Genomic DNA, 24,428 nt, shown 5'->3' with positions numbered 1-24,428 from the left:
GCACTTTGCTCAAGCAGCTCTGATTTCCTACTTCCAGTGGTATTTGCTTTTATTCCACTTCATTTCCAAGAACTCACTGTGGACATTTTTGACATCTAGATGATCCTGCCTCTGAAATCTCAGAGGTTCCTTTCAGAAACAATCTCTCATCTTTCCAGCCCTTTCCTCTTACCGCCATCACAGAAAAACTCCCAGAATCCAGATCCTTCCATGTTCTCTTTCTCGTCTTTGATGGTGGCTGCATAGTATGCCATGAATCCATCCCCTGTAGTTGGACATTTAGGTTATTTCCAAGGTTTTGATGTTCTAAACGGAGTGGTGAATAATATTCTTGTAGTTAAAAACTTGGTACACATCTTAATCACAATCCTGGGGTATGTACTCAGAAGAGGAATTGGATGCTTATTATAAAGTTTTAAAGGATTTGAATACTGTGAGTACAACTCCACCAAAAGAAAAATAATGGAATTCACTTAGTGAAACAAATAAGATATGTACAGAAGTACAGGTCCTGAATGGTACCTGGCTTTTTGGCTTTCATATTCCCTTTTCTGTAGACCACACACATGTATCCTTCACTGCTGCCATCTGAATTGTCCTCTTAACAGTCTCCGCTGTCTGCCCTTACTCTGCCACAGTCTATTCTTAATTCATATCCCTTGTCTTTTCAACCCTTGAATGGCTTCCCTCTTCACCTAGTGAAGCCCATGCCTATCACAGTCCATGTGATCCAGCCACATTTCCCTCCAACCCCTTCTCATGCCAGCTCTAGCAGCACTAATATCCTCAGGGCCTTTGCACTTCCTTTCTCCCTGGTCTGCGCTTGTTATTCACAAGCCATGTAATCCTGCTTCCCACAGTCCTCCACACATATGAAGGAGGACATCTCAACCACTTTCTATAAAACTGTTATCACCCCTCCTCCTGTGTTGACTTTTCTCCACAGTACAGATAATTCTTTGACATATTTTCCATTGTCCTTATTGAAGGCAGGGCAGGCTGTATTTCATTTGCCATAGTTTTTTCCTATACTAGGTCAGGGCCAGATAGTAAATATTCTAGACCTGTGGGTCATATGGTTTCTGTTGACTCTGCAGGACTCTGACATTGTTGCATGAAAGCAGAACAGACAGTATGTAAACAAATGAGTGTGGCTGTGTTACAGTAAAACTTTATTTATGGCCACTGGAATTTAAATTTTATAACATTTCACGTCAGAAAATATTATTATCCTTCTGATTAAAAAATATAAAGATCATTCTTAGCTTGCCGGCCATACAGAAACAGGCTGAATTTGGTTCCCAGGCTATAGTTTTCCAACTTCTGCACTAGGTGCTTAAAATTTATTTGCTTCATGAATGAGTGAATGACTATGTAAAGACTATGAATATATTAATAAATATTTCAGGCATATATTTAAACCTATTTTTAAGATTATGTTTTTAAACAGATAAAGTCTAGGATCGAATGTGCCTTTTGAATATATTTGTCTCACGCATTTTAACAATTTCCTCATCTCTCAATAGACAAAGGGATTAATAATAGTGTGAAGTTCAAAAATGGGATGTGGTTTAACAAATGCTTATAAACCCTAGTGTAGCCTATGAATGACAACACGAGTCATCTCTAGTTTATTTTATATATATATTTAAAAAATATTTTTAATACACTGAAGAAGGTTAGAAAGGTTCTGAGAGTTTTCAACTCAATGGACATTTATGGCTTTTTCCTTTGACTTTCAGTTTATTTTAATTGACATTTCAGCACTGGCATCATCTTTCCCTGGAAACTCAGTTTGGAAAAATAGACCGTAAGAAAAGACCCCAGTAAGAGCACTCAAACTCCTCAGAGCAAGTAACTTAAACATAACAAATTGAAGCTTACAAAAGTCAGAACTGTAAAACTAATAGGGCTGTTAAAACCAGCTTTCCTGAAAATTATGAATTGGTTGGCCTGTTTCTTATAAAGGCAAATAGTGAATCTTGATCGTTCATCAGTGCTTGTGCTATAAATTAGGGGCTGAGGGAAGCTGCAAAATTCTTTATAGCATCACAGAAAGCTACTGTGGCTGCCTTCATTATCACATTGTTAGATTCCAGCGGTGCTGGCACAGATCCGGCAATGAAAGTTTAAAAATTGTAACAAGTTGTCAAATGTTTATCAACGGGATTTTATGAAGGACTAAAAAGTTATGTACGATACTGCACAAACCATTAGGGGAATAATAATAGTAATAAAGAGACTTTATTCTCATCAAGACTTATGTGGCAGCTAGCTTTTCTCCCCAAACTTGCTTAATGGAGGTTGGGAGAGGCAAGTAATTCAACGCTAGGCAGTAGAACAGCTTGACGTGTTAGATGGAATATCTGTGTTATGTGTTGAATAGAATATAATGGATATGTGAAGCTATATCTCTAAAGATACGTAGATCTCGCTGTATATTTATGGAGAAGGATATTCAGGATTGAAACACAGCCTTAACAAATGATGCCTCAATTGTGTTTTATGGGCACTGTTCCACAGTAGAAGGGTTTGGAATCAGGCAGAGCTGGGTTTGGACCCTGTCCTTCTTACACCGAAGTTCTCTCCTGTGTAAAAGGAGGGCTGGTAATAAGACCTACCTTATAGACTTGTCATAAGGTTTTTTTTTTTTTTTTTTTTTTTAACATGGGCAGGAACCGGGAATCGAACCCGGGTCCTCTGGCATGGCAGGCGAGCATTCTTGCCTGCTGAGCCACCGTGGCCCACCCTAGGTTTTAAAAAATAAACCATTTTATGCGATTTCTAGCACGCATCCAAGACCAAAAATTAAAACCCTATCTTCTTCCGTTATTAGCTGTCTAACTTTGGGCTCATCACTTTGCCTCTCAGTCTTGGTTTCCTCCTGTTCCTAATAGAGGGGATAATTTCTACTCCCGCATCTTGTGGCATTGTTGGGGGATTAAATGAGATACCTCAGATAAGGAGCTCAGCATACAGTCAGCCACACAGAATGGATTCTTTATAAGTTCCCTTTTCTTTTATTCAAGGGCACATTACTTAAACGAAGACAAAACACATGCTCCCATCGTGTATCCCCCGGGGGAGCTGAGGGATGCTGGGCTTCCACGCTGGCAGAGGGCGCTGGCAGGGGCTGCGGCGTCCCCTGAGAGGCGTTCCCGCTCTGCACACCGAGGGGCCGGGCTGAGCCCGTCTCTGGGGCTGCGTGATGCGCGCTGCCACACGGGAGCGTCTTACGTGAGAGTGGAGGACCAAGTGGAGCCGCCATTTTGCCTCTCACACACTGTTGCGCATTGGTGGGCCCTCCTGGTTGGCCTGAGGCCGCGGCCTGGTAATGATCCTCCTTCAGCTTTTCTGGCTTCCTGAACCAGGCTTGTGTTCAGTTCCGCGAGGGAGGGCTTCGTTTTGGCAGGATCCCCGTCACCAAGGTCAGAGGCAACAAGAACTGACCCAGGCTTCGGTTCGCCATGAGCTCCAGCCAGTGCTTGCGGCTCCAGCTCGGCCTTGCTCCCGGCCACTCTGCTTCTGTCTGCTGTTCCCAGCTGCCTGCCCTGTGGGGACTTCAAGCTCCAGCGCCAGAGATGGAGACAGCCCTACAGAGACAGCATAGCCTGCTGCCCTTGAAATACGCGTGTAAATGCCTTCATGGACATACAACACATATGTCCACACGTGTGTGTGTGCCTGCGTTTATATATCAGCTCGGAGCTCTGCTTCTCTGCTTGAACACTGGAACGAGGAACACAGTCGGCTCTCATTGACCCCACAGCAATGGAATAGAGGTGAGGAGGGAATGAACACCTCGATCTGGCTCTTCTTTCTTCCCCAGGTCTCTTTCCAGGGCCTTTCATTAAGCAAACCCAGCAGAAGGCAGCTCAGCCTCCTGCAGCCCAGAGAAATGTGGAGAAGGATGGGGGAGAGACCTGGAGGGAAAAACTGAGATGTCCACCCTAGAGGTCACTTGTTTCCTTTAGGTAAATTCCATTTATTCATCAGTCATGAATTCCACAAACATTTATTCAATGCCTGTGTGCCAGGCAGAGGTCTAAATGCTGGGACACATACAAGGACTTGTTCTAGTGGGGCAGGTAATTTATTGTGAATCACCTTGTATTTTGTTCTTCCTGATACAGGTTATTTGCAAAGAAGGGAACTGAGACTTTGAATTTTGCCTGGTTGAATTTCAGCAAGTCTGTTTAAATGCTGCATTTAGCATTTTACAGCAGCTTGTGTGTGGTAGGGCCAATGGCAAAAATTTCCAAGCTTAAAATTTGGAAAATCTAAAGTCATTTGAAGGGTATTATGCTGGAAGGGGTAGAGGAGAGTACTTTGGAGAGGTGGAGGCGAAAGCAGATGGAGCCGAGAGAAGTGGGAAGCATCCTCAGAGGTATTGGAGGGGATTTGTATTGCATCTTTGCTGGCAGAATGGACCTGACCCCTCTTTTGCAAAGTCCCAGCAGGTGGCTGGACCTCAGAGAGGATGCAGGCTGACACGCTACAAAGAGTATTCTATAGAAGAGTGTGTATGTGTGCGTGTTGGGGGGCATAGTGTGTATCAACAACAATGGCTATCATCTGAAAATCAAAGATGCTTTTTCTGAATGTGCTGACCTGCACCCACCCTCTGAAATTTTTACATAATCCTAGAGAAGGTTAGAGAGCCCCTTCCCACCAACAGAGGTTGAGTTTCTTCCCAGCCTAGCAGGGAGGGCTTGGAGCAGATCAACCGCAATCTTAAGAAATAAAGAAATGTGACATTTTGTGTACTGGGTGTTGCTGACTAAAATTTGTATATCCACCCCAGTTACATTAATGACAGCTACTATTACAGAATACCTATTATATGCAAGGTTCTGTGCTAGGTATTTTTATTCTTTAATTGTTCATTCAACAAATATTTATCAAGCACTTTATTTTGTGTTGGGTGCTGTTTTGGGCACTGAGGATACAATGGTGAAAAAAATAGACAAAGTCCCTCATGGAGCTTTAATTATAGTTTTAAGCAGAGGTCTGAATGAAGTGTAGTAGGGTGCCATGTGAAAATCAGAAGGAAGAGTGTTCCAGGCTGAGGGAACAGCAAAGGCAAAACTATGAGACAGTAGTGTCTCTACAAAGGTAGAGAGGGCACAGGTCAGTGAGCCAGGATAGAGAGATGAGAATCACATAGTTCGTGTAGTAAGGATTTTATTTTACTGGCATCCGCGCTATTGAAAAATATCATTTGGTTCCTATTTCTAAGTAACTTTGAGTCTAGTGAAGAAGATAAGTGTGCAAACTGACAATTTCAACAAATGTGCTAAATGATAAAGTTCTATTTCAATTCTAGTGAACACATGGAAGGGCAAGGTAATTCAGTTTTGGGCATTATGGAGGCCTCATAGAGGGGAATCTTGAAGGATGTATAGGAGTTTTTTTCAGGAATTGTGAAGGATATGAGATTTTATCCTACTTGGCAAGCTAACATGTTGGCCTGTCGCAGTTCCATGGAGGCCAGCAGAAAACATGATACTCATAGAGACAAAGGAAAGTTTATTACTCAGCACAGCAGGTAGCATGAGCTTTGTATTCCTATTGGATCTTTTTGCCCCCTAAGACTTATGGGGGCACAGCAGAGTGGGCCCAGATGAATGTTGTACACACAGAGGTTTGCTTCACAGCTGAGGAACTCTTAGCTAAGAAACTCTGAACTAAGGAAACTCCAATCTTTTATATGGGAGTTTCAAGCAAATGTGCCCAACCTTCTCCCCAGAGGGAAGAAACAGATATGCTTTCTGTCCTGGAAGGAAATGCTCTCTATGTTCCAAGGTGGTTCGCTATGCAAACATTCTTGAAAAGAAAGTCTGAAATAAAAGCTGTCAGTGCCTCTGCTTATTAAACATATAGAGATGTGAGAAACCCATGGAAATGTCTCCTAGCAGAGAGAGCTACTAGAGGCTGAGTTAGGGAACCCTAAATTCTGTCAACTTCTATGAGTTGACATTGTCCTGGACTACATTAAATAATGGAATTCCAGTTTTCCTGGTTGCTTGTGCTCACTCTAGAGAGTGAGGCAAAGGAAAAGTGGTGGGCAAAGGTGAGGGAATAATTAGGGTATAGGAAGTAGGCTAAATGAGGCACTTTATGTTAGCAAGTTTCAAAATTCACTTATCATTTTTCAAAAAATGTTTTCATGGTGCCTGCTATGTGTCAGATACCATGCTAGGATCAGGCATGAAAAGAGGGCTCCGAATTCCAGCAGGGTAAGCTCCAAGTGTTCAGGGCCGACTGAGACTAAGTCTGTTGCCTGCGGGTGGATCAGTGTTTCTCAATCCTAGGTGCATATCAGAATCACCTGGACTTGAATCAGAATCATCTGAGTAGCCTATGCTTGGGCAGACCTCAGAATCATTAAACAGGAATCTCAGGGGTTGGGGCCTAGGCATTTTGCAAACAACTTCACAGGTGATTCTTATTGGCAGCCAGGGTTGAGAACACGGCCATGGATGAATAAATGTACCAGGTGTTGTTCCTGCTCAGGCTGTTGCTGTGACTCCAGCTGTTGCTTATGTTACTATTGGCTTCCCAGCTTTAGCTCTTGCTTTCCTCAGTTTTCTTCTACATTGGGCGTAGTATTCTCTGAGGTGGGACTCGTGTCCAGACTCTCAGGATAAGATCTGATGCTAACATGAGATTGATTATTCCTGATACAAGAAATGTGAAACGATTTTTCTCTATCTCCGAGGTCTAGGTTGGAAGTTTTGACATGTCTTCTCCTTGGGTATTAGTTACTTTGAGTATTTGGGAACCATATACAGGAACTTGTAAATCACCAGTAATTTATATTTGTGTAAATATCAGGATAGAAGTTAAAAGCATGGATTTTATAGTCAGAGGGATGTGGCTTCAAAGTCTGGGTCCACCCTTACTGTGCTAACTTTTCAAGACTTCCCAAGTTCTCTGAGACTCAGTTTGCGCCTTGGCAAGAAGGAGATTACAGTACCTATGTGACAGACTTGTTTTGAGGATGAAATACAGTAAGGTGTCTTATGGCTTAAATTGTGTCCCCAGAAAGGATGTGTTGAAGTTCTAGTCTCTAATACCTCAGAATGTGACCTTATTTGGAAATAGGATCATTACAAATGGAATTAGGCAAGCTAATATAAGGTCATAAGGTAGTGGGGTGGGCCCATAATCTTGTATGACTGGTGTCCTTTTAAGGGGATGGCCATGTGATGATAGAGGCAGAGATTGGAGTGATGTTTCCATAAGCCAAGGAATGCCAAGGATTGCTGGCCACTTCCAGAAGCCGGGAGAGGCATAGAACAGATCCTTCCCCATTGTCTTCCTCCTGACACTGTTATTAGACTTCTAGATTCCAGAGCTGTGAGACAATAAATTTCTGTTGTTTTAAGGCATCCAGTTTGTGGTACTTTGTTACCCTAGGAAACTAGAACAGACTCTAAAGCTTAGAACTAACTTTTAGTAACTAGTTAGGATTCAATACATTTGAAATTTTAAAAATCTCATTTAATTCTCAAACAACCCCATGAAACAAGAACTGTAAATCTGCATTTGCCGAAGCTCAGAATAAATAAGAATATCTAAGTATAATTTTAGTTCCTTACCCTCCAGGAGCTTATAATCTAGTTGGGACCATATGATCTGCTTGGAAAGGATCAATTAAAAGTAAGCCCAGTGTGGTGGTTTGGGGATATAATATCCCAGACAAACATGTTCTTAAATTTAATCATTTCTTGTGGGTGTAAACCCATTGTAAATAAGACCTTTCAATGAGGTTATTTCAATTAAAGTGTGGCTCAGCTCATTAGGATGGGTCTGGAGTCCTTTATAAGAAGAATGAAATTCTGGCAGAGAGAGAGCTGTGGGAAGCAAGAAGCTGAAAGTCAGTATAATCCAGAAGAACAGGGAGAGACCAAAAGAGGCTGCTGCCATGTACAATGATATGGAACAGAGGAGCGAAGGTCCAAGTGTAACTGGCAGCCAGCCTCAGAATGTCAGTCTTTGGAAAGAAAGCATTGTCTTGATTTGGACTTTTTCTAGCTTCAAAACTGTTGTTTAAGCCAACCCATTGCATAATATTTGCTTTGGCAATGAGAAAACTGCCATGGAATGATTTGCTATTCCATTGTAATGGTATAATTATGAGTACATTAGAACTCCCAACTACAGTGTGCAGAAGAATCACTTTAGGAGCATATAAATTGCAGAATCCGAAGCCCTGAATCCAGTAATTCTGGTTCTGGAGTTAGAAGCAAAGTTTTAACAGGCAGACAGCTCCAGGTGATTCTGCACAGATGGTGTGTCAGCCACATGTGAAGAAACAGTTTGAGAAACTGTTCAGGACCAGCTTCTTGGAAGAGGTAGGTTTGCATTGAGCCTTAAAATCTAGGTAAAATATGAATAGGAAAAGGGGACAAAAGAGGATATTTTGCAGGAGGGACAAGCTCTCAGCAAAACCATGAAGACAAGAATGGATAATATTTGCAGAAATAACCATGTTAATATACATAGTAATTCAAGTTTATTGGTTTTGCTGGACTTTAATAAGGAAAGTGTTTTCTCATTTTCATGACCTTTTTCCTACAAAGAAACTTAATTAACAAGCCTTTCCTTTTCACAAATGTCTCCACTAGCCCGACATGTCTTTTGCTGAGCATTACATTATGGCACATTTAGATATTGATATTCTGATCTAAATTATGCAGAAAGCAAAGCTCTGAAAGTCAGGCAGAGATGAGTGGTAGCTTGATCAATGGTGAGGTAACATGTAAAGTCCAGGAATTTAGAACTTCCTCAGGATGTGCAATTTGAGAGCACTTCCACTGAGAACGGGGAGTTAAGGTGGCATGTGGGGTCTTGAGTTGAAAGTGAGTGGCCCACTTCCACCCTCCTTTTTTTGTTGTTGTTGTTGTTGTTTTGTTTTTATTTTTTTGATCAAAGGGAGCTCTTTTATACAATATTAGAAATTAGTGGCTATGATTTTTTTTTAAATGGAATGTCTTTTAAAAAATGGAATGTCTTCTGTTGTGAAGCTGAAAGGTTGGTTTATCACTTAAGGTTCTTTTGTCTAAAAGTAACAGACCTGTACTTGGACTGGCTTGAACCAAAAGAAAATTTATTAACTCCTGTACAGGTAAGTCCAGAGGCTGGTTCCAGATGTGTACTTATAAGGCTCGGCTGCCGCTTCTTCAAGATGCCCTAAGCTCTGCCCTCGTCTCTGAGCGTGGCTGGGAGCAAGAGGCAGCACCAGTTTCTGGCATCACAACCAGATACAATTCTGTCCAGAGGAAGAAAAACTGTCTCTTCGTGCTTCTTTCTTTGAGGCCCAGATGTTCAGGTGCCTTCCTTCATGTCCCATTGGCTAGAATTGTGTCACATGCCCATTTAAAAGTGCTGATCACTAGCGAGGGGAATGAAATTTTCTTAATTGGCTTAGACCAGTGTGAATCTATCCCTGGAGACTAGAATGGGGAGAATAGAATTAACTTTCCCTGAGTTATGTAGGGGAAAGGGATTAATCAGAAGGGGTGATTAATATTGGGAGGCAGTCAACAATATCCATTACAGTCCAACATTACTGAGTCTATATTCCTTTTTTGGCAAAAAAGTAGCTGGAGCTGGGTATATGTTGCTCTTTTATCACTCTTCAATTTGCCACAGTAACCCCATTCTCAGTAGCCTTCCCTCCCATATTATTTGATACCCTCAGTACTTATTTTGCCCACTTAGCTCCTACAAATTAGCATTTGAGTTTGAGACCCCTTATCTACATACTGCAGATATGTCATAGTTCTCTTAAGTGGTGCTTGCCATCTGCATCATCCAGCATTCTTGGATAATCAATCTGAATGATTGTTTAATTACTCCTTTGTCCTGTTGCCTATTAGGTGCTGCTTTTTAGCATTCCAAAGGATTGCTATCTCTTTTCTCTTGTGGCCAACTTCCCCCTTTACATCTTATTTTTGGTGATGTACTGATCTTCTGGGCTGTCAGAAAAACCCAAGCAAAAGTCCTTGGTCCCACACAAGCAGCTGCGAAAAGGTCTTCAAGAATTTAAGTCTTCACAAAACTGCTTCCATAATGAACTGCTCTTAGTGAAGAGAGAAAACATACAGTGTCAATCATGGCTAATGACAGGGTGCAATTAACCCAGGATCAAATTGCAGCAAGATGGATGGGGCCAGATGGTTCTGTTATCCTAACAAAGGAATTATACAGTAAGTGCCCTTCAGAAGGGAGACATTTTTCTACATAGAACTCTAGGATGAAAAGAGACAAGGGTGAGCTCTTCACAATTTTCAAACATATTATAGAGTAGGGAAACTAGTAAATGATGTTTAAATGATTATTCTGGTTCTTAATTGGTGGCTGGTATGGCATACATACACTGTCACTTTGATAGTTCTTGAAGCTGTAGCTACTAGAAAATTCTAGATTGAAAATATCTTAACCATGAGGGACCTTCTTAGCAAACTCAGAATCTTACATACACTGGGGTAAGTAATATTAAGTGCGTGATACTAATTCATTCTTTCAATAAGAAATTTTAAGTTCTTATTATACATATGCTTTTAAGTATTAGGGAGGTAACAATGCGTACTTTAAATGGTGTCTTTGCTCTTTAAATTTACATTCTAGATGGGAAGAGAGCTAATATAAAAGTAAACAACATGTAGAAAAGGTGATTGCAGACTGATAGATGCTATCAAGAGAATGAAAAAGGTGATGCATTGGACAGTGACAGGTGGGGACTAGAAATGGGTAGTGGTGGCCTGGTAAGTGTTCAACAGCTTGTTCTCTGGAGGACAAAAAGCATGGCTTTTTGTGTTTGCAATTTCTATAGTGTAAATACACTCTTCATGATTGAGTCCAAACTACTAACATGACTGGGAGTTGGAACGAGCCATATACAGTGTGAGCCAGTGCCAGCACAACTTTGGGAGTGTGTTATCTTACTTTCCAAAAGGGTTATTTGGCCTCTTTGAGAAAGTGACACTTGAGCCAAGATGTGAATAAGGAGTGAGCCATGAGAAGGAGGATCCAGGGGAAGAGCTTTCGGGCAAGTGCAAAGGTCCTGAAGAGGACACAAAGCTTAGTATGTTCCAGAAGAGTAGAGAGGATATAGAGGTTTGGAGTTGGGGGTTGGGGTAGGCTGGACTTCAGAAACTGTGAATAGAAAGATAGGTAGGAGCTAAAGCATGTAGGGTCTCAAAGGACATTTTAAGAAGTTTAGATTTTATTCTAAACATAAGGGGAAATTGTTGGGGTTTAAGCAGGCTATTGACCTTATCTGTTTAGCAGGAGACTGTATTTAAATTTTCATAGAAGGAATTTAGCATATGTTTGTCCTGTAGTGAGAGAAGATGGAGAAAGAGAAACAGGAAATTCATATTTGATTTTACAGTTCATGTTTGACTTATTCCCATTCTCCCAAAGAGCATGCTCCATGTGACTTAATTGGCACAGTGCTTGGTACACTGTAAACGCTACATAAATGTTAATTATTATAGACACTGCACTGGATTAATTTGAGGATGAATCTCAGGGAAGTCAGTGACATATTGATTTTATCAGATGAATCACAGAGGATATCACAGAGAGGGTTTCCGTGGAAATCAAACATTCTGCTGAAAATGGGGTTGAAACCAGTCACTACCTCTAGGTTTTGATACTTAGTTACATTTATATAAATATCAGGCAATCATTCATTTCCTCTGACTAGGGACTCTCATTCAGTCACCAGGTGGACCACCGTCTGGTACCTTTATGCAGTACGTTTTAGGTGCAAAGGTATGAAAGAAAGATTCCGTTTGGTATTTGTTGTTCTAACTAATTTAACTACCTCCATTCCTTCTACCTTCATCAACTAATTAATTGGGGTCCTTTAAAAAAGGAACATAGAAATAGTTATTATTGCTTATATTGAAAGAAACAAAAGCGTTGTTTATTTTGTATTGTAATAATACAATATTAGTAGGTAGCTTTTACTGAGTGCTTGATATATGAATTTGGGCAGCGGCCAGATGCTTTGCATACATGATCTTAAAGCTCATAACATCCCTGTGAGGTGGGGACTTTGTTATATTTATTTTATAGATGAAGAAAATGATGCTCAGAGAGGCTGGATAGTTGCCCAACCACGTTCCCATGGCTAGTTAGTGGTAAAGCCAGGATTCATACCAATTTCTGTATCCTTTTTCAGAGCCTATGTCTCCAACCCTAAAATCCTTCGTAGGAAATGCACAGCACTTTTATCCTGCATCTTCTGAGCTGTTTTTTGCATTGCCTCTCTTCTTTTTTTATGCTACCATTCCTATGTTCAAGACAGCTGGGTTTTTTTTTTTAGCTTTTAAAATATTTATTGAATATGTTTTTTGTTATTAATTAAAAAAATTAACAAAACATTTAGAAATCATTCCATTCTACATATACAATCAGTAATTCTTAATATCATCACATAGTTGCATATTCATCATTTCTTAGTACATTTGCATTGATTTATAAAAAGAAATAAAAAGACAACAGGAAAAGAAATAAAACGATAATAGAGAAAAAAAAACAACTATACCTCACATGCAGCTTCATTCAATGTTTTAACATAATTACATTACAATTAGGTAGTATTGTGCTGTCCATTTCTGAGTTTTTGTATCCAGTCCTGTTGCACAGTCTGTATCCCTTCAGCTCCAATTACCCATTATCTTACCCTATTTCTATCTCCTGATGGTCTCTGTTACCAATGACATATTCCAAGTTTATTCACTAATGTCGGTTCCTATCAGTGGGACCATACAGTATTTGTCCTTTAGTTTTTGGCTAGTCTCACTCAGCATAATGTTCTCTAGGTCCATCCATGTTATTACATGCTTCATAAGTTTATTCTGTCTTAGAGCTGCATAATATTCCATCGTATGTATATACCAGTTTGTTTAGCCACTCGTCTGTTGATGGACATTTTGGCTGTTTCCATCTCTTTGCAATTGTAAATAATGCTGCTATAAACATTGGTGTGCAAATGTCCGTTTGTGTCTTTGCCCTTAAGTCCTCTGAGTAGATACCTAGCAATGGTATTGCTGGGTCATATGGCAATTCTATATTCAGCTTTTTGAGGAACCGCCAAACTGCCTTCCACAGTGGTTGCACCATTTGACATTCCCACCAACAGTGGATAAGTGTGCCTCTTTCTCCACATCCTCTCCAGCACTTGTCATTTTCTGTTTTGTTGATAATGGCCATTCTGGTGGGTGTGAGATGATATCTCATTGTGGTTTTGATTTGCATTTCTCTAATGGCCAGGGACATTGAGCATCTCTTCATGTGCCTTTTGGCCATTTGTATTTCCTCTTCTGAGAAGTGTAAGACAGCTGGGGTTTTATGATAAATTCCAAAGGGGTCTCTCTGCTATTAAATGACATTTTCTAAATAGCTGTAAACTCAGTAAAGGGGAAGTATGGCCATGTCATGCTTTGACTTAGAAACCTCTGGTTCCTTATTGACTGAAGAACAGACTGCTCATCCTGGCATTCTAAATGCTAGAAAAGAGCTTGTTCTTCAGCCAAACAAAGGACTGGGCACAGGCATCTTGGAATGCTCTCTGCTTTCTTGCCTCCCTCTAATAATGGGCGGCTCTATGTGTAGTGGGTGGCTCCCCACTCCTAATATCCACATTAGGGTTTGTGCTTCCAGAAGGCAGGGACTACGCTAGCAGCCCTGTGTGAACGTTATGGGTTGCATCATGACTATACACAGTGTCACTTTTGTTTTTTCTTCTAAATCAAATCAATCTGTCCCAAAGCCATCCTCCAGGGTTGGTAGGAAATATATTTTTCCCCCCAAAGTCCTAGGTCTCCCCAGGGCAGCAAAAGAGTTGTAGGTTTTTGTGAGTACCTTCAAAGAAGTCTTTCAGTCTGCAGTTGCTCTCTTTGGGGCTTATTGCTCATGATCCACTTGGCCATTTGAAGGGGTGCAGTGCTTTTCCTTCCATGCTGAGCTTGGGCAAGAGGGGCCAAGTTCAGGCTCAGCTGACCAGGGTACAGTAGTGGCTAACAACATGGGCTCTGGAATGAATCATCCCAGGTCAAACCCAGCCCCCAACACATGGATTGCCTATGAGCTTATTGTACTACTCCTCCTTATGCCTCAGTCTTCCCCATCTGGAAAGAGTGGGTATCAATGCTGTTTTCTCAGGCACTTATTATGAGGATTGTGCTGGCTTGAAACTATGATGTACCCCAGAAAAGCCATGTTTTAATTCAGATCCAATCTTGTGGGGACAGACCTATTGTTTAGGGTGGAAACCATTGATTAGCTTGTTTCCATGGAGATGACCCACCCAGTTGTGGGTGTGACCATTTGATTAGCCGGAGATGTGACTTCGCCTATTCAAGGTGGGTCTTGATCAGTTTACTGGAGTCCTTTAAAAGTGGGAATGTTTTGGAGGAAGTTAGACAGTTGGAGTGCAAAGAAAATGTGAATTAAGGTCTCAAAATAATGCTTAATAAATGTTAGATAATATTTTTCCCCCATTCAGGGGTCTCACCTTCACTAGAGACACAGTAGTGTATGAGAGCAGCATCTGGGTCAGGGACTCCAGTATTCCCCAGGTGCTGGGCTTTCCCATATCTGTCATCCTCTTAACACCTCGCGGCAGGGACTGCCCAGTTAGATAACTCTTGGTTGCTCAACCTCTCTCTGAGTCAGCTTTCTCCTCTGTAAAATGGGAGTGCAGTGTGACTTTCCAGGTGTTGAAAGGATACTTTATTCACTTAAACAGATCCTGGCACATAATGAAAGTGAGGACCAAATGCAACAAGGAATGTAATGTGCTTAGTATAGCATCTAGCATGGACAATATGCTCAATAAATGTCCTATCACTATTATCATTGCCATTCTCCTCCTCCTCATACATCTGACCTCATATGCTGCTTAAACATTGCAGCGACTAATACATATTGGTTAACAAGTGCAATTAATTTGAAAACACTGAGAAAGAGGAGGCTTAATTCAAAGACATTACTTTGCCAGAAGCTTTATGTATAGTCAATTATTTTCTGAAAATCATTTCTAAATAGTTGATTCTCATGGTTTTGCAGTTAATGATATCTAAATATATTAAAAATATGCCTCATAGGGCTGTCTGAATGATACAGTATTTTGATCAACCTTACTTGTGTTGGAAATGAATTGATTTAGTTTAAATACTTTGTCTAAAAGTTATTTGGCCTGGAAAATACCAATCTAATTCCCTTACAAGTAAGAAAATTATAAAGAGAGAGAGAGAGATGTAATCAGTGAGTAGAATAGCCTTAGAAAATGTGTATCAGCATACCTTAACGAAAGTAGAATAAATCTTGAAACTTTAATATCCCCCTTTCTTGGACCTAAATAGGCCCCTTTGGAAAACTATTTTATTGTTTCTCATTAAATTAGAATTGTGCTGAGGTGCCACTATCTACTGTTTCCTATTATTATTAATGTAAAAAAAAATCACTGCATATTCAGCATTTCCCCAGTTAAAGCCAACAGAAAATCCTCCTCATGCTTGTGCTTAACTTTAGTACATTTTTAAACAAAATTTCTCTTTTTTGTTTACCTCTGCACTTAAAGATAGCAATCCTTTCTAGTGACAATTAAGGAAATTTAACATGTAAGTTCACCCTTGCTAGATTAAATTAACAACTCTTACATCAAAAGCATGGTAAGAGTTATGGAGGCCAGAAGTGTCTCATTAATCTTAAGAGAATGCAATAATCTCTGGGCAACAGAATGTAGGGAGCATAATTTTTTTGAAACACAGGTAGTCTGATAGTACATTAAAGAGATCACACTTGAACTTTTGATCCATTGATGAAATGGGACTCCTGATAAGGGTTGATACTGAACTTCTTACTACAGTTCAGAACACTATTGCTGGTCGCAGTATTTCTCAAAATGTTGCACTGCAGTGTTTTATCTTTTTGATTCGTTCGTGAAACAGACACTGAGTGACAACAAAGGCTAAAAACTGGTGACCCATCAGCGATAGCTGGCCCAGATATGTGTACGCTTGGACCATGTTCCATATGGCAACCGTTACTGGAGCTGAGTGAGGCATCCCCACTTTGACCAGCTCTCCAATCCACTGATAGTTTAGGTAGTGTCTCAAGCCTTGTAGGCAGTCTCCAATCACTGTATTAAAAAGCATTGCTCTTGGATGCTGTGTTAGGACATAGTTTCTGTGTTAGCAAAGACAAAGAAAACAGAGAGTCACTCAAAAGAAATGTCAAAGTCCTCACAAAGGCTACATGGTACCACCTCCCCCAGTCTTGACCATATCTTTAAGTGTCTGCTTTGTTCATTCTGTGCCAGCCAGGAGGATATCCTTGCTACTACTGTATATATTTTTCACTCCCTCACCCCTTTCTCATTTTGCTCAAATGCCTTTCTTGGCCACTGTTGTTAAAATGCCAGAACTCCCTCCCTGCCAGTAATCCCTTTGCCAACTTTATTATTATTATTATTTTTTTTGTCAAAACATTTATCACCATCTGACATACTAAATATTTTACCTATCTTTTCCTTTATTGTCTGTCTCCTTTCAGTTAGACAGTAAGTTTCATGAGGGCAAAAGCTTTTATTTTACTCACCACAGTGTTTCCAGCACCTATAACAGTCGTCTACTTGCTAAACATGTTAGCACATATCTGCCCAAAGCTGTGGGAACTGAAGTAACACAGTGAGGCTGGAACATGGAATTGGAGGTCAGGGGCAGTGAACGTGAGGCTGGAGAAGTGAGGATGTGTACTCCAACAGGGTGGGGGGAAGGGAAAGTCATGGAAGGTAAGTGACCAGAAAGCAGAAGAGGGACAGGATGCCCTGGAAAGTTTTGGACGCTTCTCTTTGCTGTTTTGTAAACCAAAGTGATACATTGCTATTAGTCTCCATAAAGCTGGGAGTAGGACCTTTTTAAAAAATTAAAAAAAAAAAGTCAACATGTTTTGGATCTGCTTAGATAGAATTTTAGCAAGCTCCAAACGTTGACATTTACTTTGGCTTTTCACTGAAGTACTGGCCTGATTTCAAGTATCTTCAGGCCTTAGAAAGCTGATCAGAGACGTTGAGATAATAAGGTAGATCCTGTCTGAGCAGTAGGTTCATCCAGATTGAATTCAAATTCCAGCTGATGCTTGCTAGCCATGTGACCTTGGGAAAATTATTTTACCTCTCTGAACCTTTTTCTAGTCTGCAAAATGGGACTAAATTCCAAGCTGTTGTATTAAATAATAAAAAAAAATGCCTATAGTAGTTATTACTGGAAGTAGTAAATGGAAGCCATTATTATTAAAGCAGTCATGCATATATCAATGATTATGCAAATGAATACATCTTATTTTTATGAATGTTTATGATAGACTTAATTTTTACCAGGAAATATAACTGATAATATAATATTATGGATTTTCTCTGCTTTTAAGCATGCTGCTGAGTGAAACATAAAATGACTGACATATATATGACTGTCTACAAGTACTTTCCTTACTAGCATTTCATAGGACTATATTTTATTGCATTAGATGTCAATATGGTAACGGATGACTTAGAACATTTGGAACCATTTTTGTTTGCTTTATCTTAAGTAATTTCCTAACATCGGTATAATTTGCCACTCCTGTGGAAGCCTGTTCTTCAGTTGTAGACCAATATTATGTTTCCCTCTTTTGAGGAGTCAGGTAGACTCTATTTTGAGAACATGGGAAGAGTACCTGATCATTTTTTGAATCCTGTGAGTACCATGGGTTATACTTTATTTAATATATACAGCATGTAAATAAGTTTCAGAGGCATAAAAGCTTCAAAACTAAACAAAAAGGAAAATTTAATAACCAGCAGATTTTTAGATTGTGCACTAAATAACCTGCTTTTCATCCTAAGAAAGGGGAGGAGGAAGGCAGAGTTTAATAGACATATATAACAAATTAAAATCCAGTATCTGGGAGGTGTAAATCACATTCCATGAACTAAACAACATGGTTCTCATCAGATCTTCTCCAGCTGCTCTGCCTGGAAGCTTGGGCATAATTCAACCAACTGTTAGACAGGAAGGCACTTCCTATAAAGGACAAAACACAACACACAAGCAACAGCTCTTTATGAAATTTTGCCCAGCCTGGCTGTGTATATAACCACATGTCTGTAAAGTGATGTGCTTGGAATTCTCCCTCTAGGGCCTGGGGTAAAAGAAGAGAAGAATGTAAAGGGAAATAAGAAATTTGCTCAGTTATGACTATCTTGGGGTCTAGGAAATAGAATTTAAAATTGGGACCAGTATGTGTAGAGCAGTGCTTCACAACTGGGGATGACTTTGCCCCCAGGGGACATATGGCAATGTCCAGAGACATTTTTATTTGTCATAATTATGGGGGTCCTACTGGCATCGAGTGGGTAGAGACCAGAGATGTTGATAAACATCCTATAATGCTCAGGACAGCCTCTTATAGCAATGAATTATCCATCCCCAAATATCAGTAGTGCCGAGGTTGAGAAACTCTTGTGTATAGGGTTCAGCTCTAACTATTTGCAAGTTTGAGATTTTCTTCATATGACTTAGCCTTTGGGAATATAAACATGTGTTTCTGTTTCAAAGTCCAAAGCTTCAGTATTGTAAAGGTTCAGTTCTAGCATTATAGTCCTCAGGAGATGATGCAATTGATGTGAATGTATTCTGTCCTCATCTTTTCTACATTATTTTTCTATTTGGTGAGAAGTCACTGAATTGGCATAAATCTTTGAATGATTTTTTTGTTTAGCCAGGTGAATGAAAAGGTATCAGCATTAGAAAACCATCCTGTGTCCTGGAAGATAGGAATATCTGGTCTTTCTCTCACATTCATAAGAACTTACATCCCAGTGAAGGCAGCCTGTGAAATGGCCGTGGATTAAACACAAGAATGAATCATGTTGTCCCATTCTTCCCTCACAGTGTCTCCTCTGTGAGTTTTGAGAGCACTGGTGGGAAAGTGTGGAAGGTGTTCCTTGCCTCTGTCTGTGCTTCACCCGGGTTGTGGTCAAATCGAAGACTTCAGTGTCTAAGGCTGTCAATCCATCACTTTCCATAACATCAAATTTGTTTTAAAAAATTCATGCTGTGGGTTTTGAGGACATAATTGTAGCTCCAGAAAAGTTTTCTAAAGATTGCATTAGATTTTTTTTAATGGACAGTCTGTGTTCTTGGGCATTTATACTTCATAGTAGTGTGTTTTGGGAAGAAAAAAGTATGCAAGCTAGAGATTTTTCAGCAAATTTCACTAAACTTATACTGTCTTTATCCGAATGCCTCAGAACAGATGAGGAAGAATTTTGTCCTTATTGTGCTTGACTGAATAATTTGTATTAAATTATGTCTTAAATCAGCATTTCCTCAAACTGAAGAACAACTAATGCTAAAATATATCTTGGATTATTATACGTGCAATTTGCATAAAAATTTAAAAAGTCAGTACTTCAGTCCTACTAGGGTGCTGCCTAAGAAGATTGCACAAAACCAATGGCTAACACAAATACTGTTGATGTTTAGACCTTCTGTTATCTAATTATAAAAAAGCAAAGTTTAGCTACCTGATTGAGTGGGCTTATAATCAAATCACAACCATTTGGAATAGAATGGAACCTCAATGTGAAACTGCTACAGCAATTTTAATTAAAACTCTTGTACTTTGGGAGGAAGCCTTCTATTTCGGTAGTTCTGTGTTTTTCAGACTGTTCTTTGAGAAAGCAAGTGGTAGCTCAGGCACTGTGAGGATTTGACATGACAGTATTGCTGAGTGGTTCACCTACCTCCAGCCCAGGCTTCATTCAAAACAGTTCCAGGTGATCTTTTTTAGCTATTGGATGTCTATGCAAGGCTTTATGTGGAGACAGAGTCTATGGCTCAAACGAGTTGGAAAACCGTTGGAGTCAGTTTTGAGGATTTGTAGGTGGAAGAACTATGTTTTTTAGGTATATAAAACAGATGCAAGTAATTCACACTTAAGAGCAAAAGAAACCATTTAAAAACTCCAAGCTGAAGAGAGTTTCACTTAATAGTCCAGTGAATTTAATTTGCTATTAACCGGAACCCATATGTAGATTATAATTCCATTCTCCTTCCCTTTCCCTCCCCTTCCTTCTTCTCTCCTCCCTGCTTTCCAAAGCACATTTATTGACTCCCAAATTTAAAAGAGAAACAAATACATATGTTAATAAGCAGGTACAAAATAAAGAAATATAGACAGTGGTCAATGCCATGAAGGAAATGAAATGGAATGACAGGACAGAAAGTGTTTGGGCAGAGAGATGAGACTGGTTTTTGACAGACTAATTGTGGGCAGTATCTTTTAAAAGGTAATATTTCACCTGAAACCGATGAGACAAAAGCCAGCAATTGAAACAGCTAGGAGAAAAGAGTACCAAGCAGGAGGAATAACTACTGCTTTTAACTGAGAACTCATTGTGTTAGAAGGACAGAAATGGACGTTGAAGATGGCTCTGAGATACCCAGTTCAGAGGTGTCTGATATCCCCTCCCTCACTGACTCGCCTTCATTCCACCCCTTCTTGAACTCTACAGTTTTCTTGCAGTATTCTGGGTTATCCCTGAGTAGGACATGTTGATGGACTTGATGACCAATTGATATGAAAATTTAGAAGTGTGAGAAGCCACCACAAAACCAAAGTTCCAACAACAGCAATGACTTAGAAAGTTAGCACTGGCTGGTTTGTCTTTTTCACATCTATCCCTCTTACCCCAACTCTTTGGCTTTCTTCTCTATCTTTTAAGGAACTTTGTGATTACATCACGTCCACCAAGATAATATAAGAAAATTTCCTTATTTTAAAATGATTAGCAATATTAATTCCATCTGCAACCCAAATTCCTCCTTGCCATTTGACATATGTATTTGGGAACTTATCCTGTCTATCATAATTCCATTCTTCATCAAAATTATCTGTTGATTTTTACATTATAGACTCATGGTATTCTCTTTTGTTTAGCAGGTTTTAATCTATTAATATTGTTCATTTTGATGCTCCACTTGTTCTAAAAAGGGCCAACAGGAGCCCCTTCAGGATGGTTCTTGTGTCCTTTTGATATGACCCCACCATTACTTTGCTATTATGAACTGTTCAGGCTTACATTGTACTTTACCTGTTCCAGCCCTGGAAACAGCCATTTCTCCAAGGATCCCTGGTTCCTTTCATTGGAAAGTGGTATTTAGAAACTATAATCTGGACATTAGGTTTGATCATTGCTACTGAGGTGTTTTTGCTTCTTGATCTCTCAATGGACAGAATTAGAAATATATGAATAGCATTGTTTTTCTTTCCTTCATAACTCTCACTAAAATTGTAAATAGATTTGCTTGTTTACATTTTTAGTTTCCTCCATTTGAATTTGATTTTTTATAATCTCATTGCTGTAAGTCACTAACTCTCTAGCCATGAATTCATTTTTCACATTGATTTTGAATTTTATGAGGCATGATATAGTGAATCACCTCTTATGTATATGAAACTAAAGCTAGCCTATAAGGCAAAAGTTGCTTATAGTAAAACTTGGACTGCTTCTAATGATACCTGAGAATTCCTCAAATTCCTCATAGACTTTAATCCTTTATCAACCTTCGGTAAGTTCAACACATCCAGTTCTATCTCTAGCCCTGAAGTCAATTGCTGTTTCATTGTTGAGCCACAAATATGTATCTTTAATCAATGGAATGCAGAATGCTCAAGAGAAAAATAGTTTCCTCCCTTACTCCCCCAAATAATCAGCAGATTCGTATCTTCCTTCTCACACTTCCAGGTATATGGTTGCATATTGGTGGACTAGTCTGCATCATTTAACTTTTTCTGTCTCTCACACTCTTGTCCTTTGTTCTGAGCACTATAGATGAATTTAAGGAAGTTAAAAGAATTCAAGATACCATTTTAATAAATATGCAGGGTCTCAAGCATAGTTCTTCATGTAGTAGGCTTTAAGGGAATATATGCTAAATGAGTGGAGTAAGTAGTGATGACTTTATATCCTTTAGAGTCTAACCTCCTTCCCAGGGCAGGATCAAGGAGAAGAAGGAATCTTTGAGCCTTGTCTGTTTTATTCCTTCAATTTTTACTACGCTTCCTGTGTTGTTTTCATTTTGTTTGAACTTTTTTTTTTTTTAATTAAAGTGGCATTGATATTGGAGCCAGAGGATAGTAAATTATTCAAACATATCCCTATATTTGGTTCATTATTTTGGGCAGAATATCATGGATTTGTGGGCTTCGTTGGCATTTTGAGGAGTGACCTTGAACAGTTCTTTAGTATATGTGCTGCCAAAGCGAACACTTGAACTGTTCTTTAAAACACTGAGGGCATGTCAAGACTGTTTGGAAAGACGCTACCTTGACTGTGTCTGAGGATCAGCTTATCTACAGCTAAGCTGCAACTTGCTGCCTTCCAAAGCATTGCCTTTCATTGACGCAGGGGAAAGTCTTTCTGCAGGCAGTTTTCCTATTTGCCCCGAATCTGGAATTAACCATTTGGGCAAATACTTCCTCCAGGTTTATGCTACTGGGATGTTATAGACCTCAGGAAAACTGCATTTTACACATGATACAGCATGACTGCGATGTGTTTTCTCTTTTAGAGGAATATTAAAATGCAAGGCAGACTCCCATTGTATTGACTAGGCTATGTTGTCTCCATTTTTCACTTAATCCTCATGACAAATTTTCTGTTGTGCCTCAACAAGAAGACAAATAAATGGCAACCTAGACTTTGGGAAAAAATGTGGGGATGGCTTCTGGGCAGAAGTTGAAGATGGTTGAGGAGAGCTACTCAACTATTGATTTAATCAATTCTGCTTTGCCACTGTTTTAGAGGTTCAGAGCTCCTCTTTAGAAGGATTACCTCATTGCTAAATGTCTCTCTGCAAACAAAGTGTGGAGAAACAAATTGAGATGCATCACCCATGAAATGCCACCATTCCTATTTTAGTTTGGCTGATTCTCCCCCCGACCCTTATCCCATTGTTTGATAATTGAAAACAGACAAAAAAGAAGATGTTAAAGTGTTGTTTTATTTTTCATTTTTTAAGCCAGTATTTTATCAACATTAACTGTTCTTGGAAGACAGTATAGTTTAGTGGTTGGCAGCAGAGTTTTGTTGTCGAACACGTTTGGATCCACCTTCAAATTGGCCACTTAGGTGATTAATATTCACCTGAGATATTTAAACCTTGGAATCTCACTTTGTTCATCTATGCAATAGGTATAAAAACACAGTAGAATCACAGCTTACTAAGAGTTCAGATTTTAAATTAACTTATAAAATATAAATTGTATATACTTAATATTGTCATTAGAAAACCTGTACATCACCCATAAAATAGAGTACTCTTGGTTTTATGTAAGCAACTATACATTATCAGTGCTTATAAATATATAATAATGTATGTAATATATGCAACCTATAAAATAAAGAGCATATATGCAAAATATTATTTTATAATATATTAATTAGATTTCTATTTTTCAATCTTACTCATTTCTTGTGTATTGTCTAGGTCACATGGTCAAATTCACATGATGCATTACCAACCGCATGAAACTGTGGTAAATATATGCAATTCTGTATGATTGGCAAATTGTTAACTTTATATAAATGCTGCTTCTGGAGATGATGAAGAAGGTGATGATGAAAATGATAAAGAAGTTGAAGATGAAGAAGATTATGATGATAAAGATTTTAAGCTTATTGAGCTTCCTTAGACTAATATTTATTTTTGTAGGATTTCCCACACTGACAAAGAGGGGGATAAATTTCAGTCATAATGGTACCCTTTCCTTTAATCAACAAAATCAAAATAATATAAAAGTATAGACAAATACTTAATATATAGGGATTGGCAGCTCCATCTTTGATTTAATTCTGCCTAAGGCACTCTAACTTGAAGCTCCTAGCTTTGATGGGATTAAGCCTTAAAAATATATACCAAAATACTTTTATCTGTATTGTTGAGAAAGAGCTGTTAGAACAACATTATTCTGTGGTTATGAGACATCAAATCACAATGAACTTTAGTTCCTTAAATGAATCTTTAAATATTTAATATCATGTTAAAAAATGTACAAATGTAAGAGCAGCAAGTAGGGCTGGTAGTTGGGAGGGGGGAGCATTCCAGATGAATGATGAAAAATGGGTCTTTATAGAAAGTTACCAGATTTCTCTTTCCTCATAAAGCAAATTGCATGGTCGATTATTTGGGCCTGAAATTCAGATAATAAGCATTATTCTGTAACAATACAAATTGCATTGTTACAGCCAGATAAGTTTTTTTAAAAAGTTAATCTACTTTTCTGAAATTCACTGCTTAGATATAACTTTTTATTATGAAAATTATCAAACACTTGCTAAAGTAAAAAGAAAGTAC

The 24,428-nt window shown here is 39.1% G+C and overlaps 1 long non-coding RNA gene across 6 annotated transcripts in view; it reads left to right on the top strand.

The window, feature by feature from the left end:
• Positions 1-3,250: 3,250 nt before the first annotated feature.
• LOC143644593 (uncharacterized) overlaps positions 3,251-24,428 on the top strand; it is a 369,167-nt gene continuing 347,989 nt past the window's right edge. For 3 of the 6 annotated variants that reach the window (XR_013156775.1, XR_013156779.1, XR_013156774.1), the window contains exon 1: positions 3,251-8,360. This is a non-coding gene — a long non-coding RNA (uncharacterized LOC143644593). Of the gene's footprint in view, positions 8,361-8,400; positions 10,497-24,428 lie in introns of those variants that run through there. The other 3 variants (XR_013156777.1, XR_013156773.1, XR_013156776.1) reach the window with 2 other exon arrangements.

The sequence above is a fragment of the Tamandua tetradactyla genome, chromosome 1 (assembly GCF_023851605.1).
Source record: "Tamandua tetradactyla isolate mTamTet1 chromosome 1, mTamTet1.pri, whole genome shotgun sequence".
Taxonomy (NCBI): Eukaryota; Metazoa; Chordata; class Mammalia; order Pilosa; family Myrmecophagidae; genus Tamandua; species Tamandua tetradactyla.
Note: the sequence above shows the minus strand (reverse complement) of the source record. Positions and strands in the feature narration are given on the sequence as shown.